Source organism: Alligator sinensis, unplaced genomic scaffold (assembly GCF_000455745.1).
Source record: "Alligator sinensis unplaced genomic scaffold, ASM45574v1 scaffold916_1, whole genome shotgun sequence".
Taxonomy (NCBI): domain Eukaryota; kingdom Metazoa; phylum Chordata; order Crocodylia; family Alligatoridae; genus Alligator; species Alligator sinensis.
Window position 1 is genome coordinate 222,019 of NW_005842874.1, and position 5,052 is coordinate 227,070.

Consider the following 5,052-nt stretch of genomic DNA (forward strand, 5'->3'; position numbering starts at 1 on the left):
GGGACGCGGCCGGCCCCCCCCCCGCCAAGCTGGCGTGACAAAGCAGAGAGGAGCCTTCACACCTGGGGGGAACGAAGGTTTAGAGGGGCTCAGGGAGGTGGCAAGGACTCCCTCGGCCCCGCTTGGCTTCACTTCGGGTGGAGCAGGAAGCAAAGGGCAAGTGGTCGTGGGCGACTGGTGCCTCCTGAGTCTGGGGGGGCACCCACAGAAGCCAGGGACGGGGCTAGCAAGCACCTGCAGAAGCCACTGGTGGCATCGGCAGTGGGGACAGAGCTGGCAAGCACCTGCAGAAGCCAGCGGCAGCGGGGACCAAGCTGACGAGCACCCACAGAAGCTGCCGACAGCATCAGCAGTGGGGACAAAGCTGGCGAGCACCCACAGAAGCCGTTGGCAGCGGGGACAGAGCTGGCGAGCACCCGCAGAAGCTGCCAATGGCATCGGCAGTGGGGACGGAGCCGGTGAGCACCTGCGGAAGCCACTGGCAGCAACAGCCCTGTCGCGGGGGGGGCACATGCCCCGCCGTGCCTACCCTACTAGTCACCTATGCAGTGTTTTTCAATCATCTAAGTAGCAAGTACCCCCTAACTTCTGAAAATGTTAATAAGTACCCCAACACTCAATTTTCCAGGGGATTTTATATTTACAGACTAATGTGTGCCATATGTTGGAAGAAGGGTTGTGTATATAAGGCCGGAATATGACCAATGTCTGATCTGGTGTGGGTAGAGTTGCCACCTTTTACACCAGGGGTGCACAACTCAAGTATATACCTGGGCTAGAGGTGATGTTGACCAAAGCTGGGAGGGCTGAACCCAGTGCTGTGCAAAGCGTGGCACACCAAATTATTACTGGGCAATTTAAAGCGCCACGCAGTGTGCAGTGCACCAAATTTTTTGCCATAGTTTTGAGAGGAGGAAGGGGCAAGAGAGAGAGAGAGTGTGTTGGGGTACCCGCTTACCCCCTGCCTGTGTCTTGCATACCCCCAGGGGTATGTGTACCACAGGTTGAGAAACTATGACCTATGGCACCAGTCTCAGCCCTGCCTGACTAAAGAGGCTTGAAACTTGGGGTGGAGCAGGAATCAAAGGGCAAGTGCCCCGGTGCACACCCCTGCCTTTGATGATGCTATAGTGCAGCAGGGAGAAGAGGGGCTTTTTTTTTTTTCTTTAACTGTGCTTCTTGGGGAAGATTTTAAGACCAGTTTCTCAAAGCTCCTTGGGCTACACTGTGCTCCCCAGACTGGTGTGATGGGGGCTGAGTGGGCCTCAGCCCCTGGAGACTACAATAACCCAGGTCCAGTTCATAGAAAGCCAGGACTGGAAGGGACCTCACAAGGTCATCAAGTCCAATCCCCTGCTCAAGCCAGGATCATCCCTGACTAAACCATACCAGACAAGTGTCTCTCCAATCTGCTCTTGCAAACACCCAAGGATGGAGATTGCACATCTTCTCTAAATGGCCTGACCCAGTGCTTGACCACTGGTTGCACCCCTAGCTGAAAAGCTCATACTCTTTTCAGTGCTTGAGAGGGGAGCTCAGGAATACTTTAACACAGCACAGCACTTTTCCTAAGAACAGGGGTTTGCTCCTGGGGCTTTGACCACACTTACTCCTTTCCCTCCAAGTCTCCAGCCAAGATTGCCTTTCTTGCTCTTACCCACATCACAAAGGGAGCTGTGTCTCGCTAGGGCTGTACATGCAGCCTGTGCCGTGGAGGGAAGGACCCCCCAGGCTGTGCTGTCCTCAAGCTGTAGCAGAGCCCTGCATGCAGCTGCACTGTGGAGGTCATTAGCAAAGGCACCTGTGGCCATGCATGGCAGAAAGGCTTGGCATTTATTTAGGGCGGGATCCTGCTCCTAATTAAGCCTGTGCAGAGCTCTCCAGGCCCAGCAGCTTGACCTGACAGTGCCCCTGGCTGTGCTAGCAAGGTGAAGACCTGCCCAATTCCATGTCATGAGTTAACTTCAGGAAAATAAAGGCCCTTTTTCTCCTTCAGTCCTGGGCTGGAGCATCTGCAGTGCCCCTACACTGCAATTGAATCCATTGATCAGAGGATGGGAAGTCACCTCTACTCTTTTCAGTATTGGTGGGGGGGGATGAGCTTAGAAATTCATTAATACAGATATAGCAGTTTTCCTAAGAGCAGAGGTTTGCCTGTATGCCCTTGACCAAATTAATCCCTTTCCCTCCCAGCCAAAGTTACCTTCTTGCTTTTACCCTCCACCACAAAGGGAGTTGCATCTCACAAGGGCTGTACATATGCTGTTAATATGGATCTTCTCCGCTGGAAATTAGAACCTCTGGCTCCATATAAATATTAATATGTTATTATCAATATGCATCACAATTGCCTTAGTGATGTGCATTTATTTTAAAATGTTATCTAACACCGTGTAAAGACCAAATGTACTGATTATTAATAATAATAGATAAGCAACCACATACTGGAAGGATAAAAATCCATCAATGGTATTTAGTGACATTTAAAAATTGCAAGATAAGAGTCTCAATGCTTTATTCCCAGAATCCCTAGAAAGACTTTCCTCCAGTGACATTGTTGCATATATAGTGAGGCTGTTTTTTATTCTGTAGGCTGATCCAGTCATTGATGCTGAGAGTGTGTTATAGGGATATAAAATGTATGATTGTATGATGTCTCATCAATGCTAATATGATAATATAGTGTGAGAGTGGTGGGTGTTTCCTGAAATCATGTCTTGGGAAAATAACAGCATAGATTCACTAGGGGAATCATCCCACAGTAAATAATCATTTCTTGCACCTCCTAGTTTCTCTATCCTTCTTTAACACTGTTACTCATTAACTGTGCCAGCACATTCTCTAATGCTATACGGCATCTCTGCACGAGTTTGTATCAAAAGTCAATGTACTAGTTATCTAGATTGTGTTTTTATTCTGACTTTCCTCTAGGAACTGAAAAACAAGAGGCTGGTCCTCTCCAACATTTGGGTTATGTTCCAATTACAAAAGAGTTGTGATGCCACAATGTGCTTCATTCAGGCGTGCAAAGGGACAACCCTTGATGTAAGCAAAATGCCTGGACAGAGCAGATCTGCCAGTGTAGCTCATTCCAGCGTTGTTCATCCATCTCAGCCTGACGTTAAGACTGGATCCAAAGCCCTTTTAAGTCAATGGAAAGACTCCAAATGGCTTTGTTGGGCTTTAGATTAGACCCCTGAACAGCAAATGCCACATGTGCTGGATTGTCCTAGTGGAATCGTTAGGTCTCTCGCATGGCTGGTGCCCGAATGTGATCAGACAGGGTTGGGAATATGGAAATGAATAGCCCTTTCTCTTGTATCCCTTTCCTGAGTTGATGTTGTTTTCATCTTTTCTTGACTCCCATTGCTTTCTGCAGCATTGCAGCTTTTATTTTTATAAAAAGGGCACCTTAGCTTTCAGTTGACCAGTAAATACTTATCATATTTTCCCATTTCCTTAATGTGATGGATGGTTTGTTACCAGGGCCAGATTCAGGGGAGGGTGCAGTGGCACAGATGCACCCCACTTTCATTCCACAATGCCATGAGAGCAGTAGCTGAGATGCTTTTTCCATCTCCAAAGCAAGTAAGAATTCCTCCCCCCTCCATGCTCAACCACGCATCCCGCCCCAGTCCTTTTCCCTCTCCCCTGCCCACTGCTCCACTGTCTCCTGCAGCCAGGGGCAGGGGTAGGGAGGAGATCCAGAGTTGCTCTTGCCTGCTCTAGCTGGGCTCTGCGATGAGCCAGGCTCAGCCAGGGATATCTCCCCGCCAGGTCCTCCCGCTGTTCCCTGCCAGCCTGGAAGCAAGCATGGGGAAAGGAAACCCACCCACTGCTTCTGTCTCCAGCCAAACCTGGCTCCATGTGCAGCACAGCTGCAGTGGGGCAAGAGCGGCTCTTGCACCCCCACCTTCTACCCCTGCTCAGCTGGGAACAGCTGCAGCAGCAGGCAGGGAATGAGGGGAATAGGGGTAGGGATGTGCTGCTGGAAGGGAAGGGAAGGGAAGGGAGGTGGGAGGGGAAGATCCCTACTTGCTTGAGAAACTTTTTAAAAGTCCTCTGCTACTGGTGCTGCAGTTCAGTTTGCCCACCCTGGCATGGGAAAATGGGACCCAGGGTGCAGCCACCTCTGCAGTGCAGGTCACTGCTGCTTTCTGAAGTCCTGGATCCACCCATGTTTGCTACCTCATTGCAAGTGCTTACATTACACTTCAGTGTCTTGTGTTTTTAAATTAATGATGTGCACCAGCTTGGGCACCAGGAGGAGACTATACCCCCAGTCTGTAATACTGTCATGGAACAGCACTGATATTTCATTTTTAAACTGAAACTGAAGCCAGGGCTAGGTTACCTGAGCCCCGGGGTTGAAATGCCGAAACCCTCTGCAATTAAAACTAAGAATCCCAGGGGAGTCAACCCAACCTTGCTTTCCTTGCCATGTGCAAATGAAATCTTGAGCTGTGCACATTAGCTGCAGACTTTGTAAAGCAAAGTCCTTGTCAAGATGTCATGGTACTTTTTTAAAGAGTGGAGTCTTGCCCTGAGATCCTTGAGCAGAAAACTTCCTCTGACACTGTTGTGCTTCAACTCCAAAAGCAGTGGCATTTCACTGGGAATATGCCTAGGTCATTTTTAAAGCTCTTCAGGTTCTGTGGGATCTTTAGTCCTAAAACACTGTAACATTTCCAAGATTATTGTGGGTTTTACAGCCCCTTCTCTGCAAATTATGGCCTCTTGGAAACTCAGCAGCAAGGAACTCAAAACTTCCTGTCCCCAAGCTAAAGTAGGATCTGTGTCAGCTCCATGGGGCCTGTGCCACTTGGCTGTTCGGTTCAGGCTCTGTGCAGTAGAGAGCAATCACATATAAGTAGTCAGGATCATACAATTATTATTTTCCGTTTGCCATCTAAGCTTTTTTCTGCCTACAGAAGCCTAGCTTTTCCTCCCTCTGCCACGGTACAGACAGAGCGTGTGGGGCTCCTTTCTCTGACTTGACAAGTGAGCAGCTCTCAAAACACAGGCTGTATAATTCATTCGATAAGAGAGCGG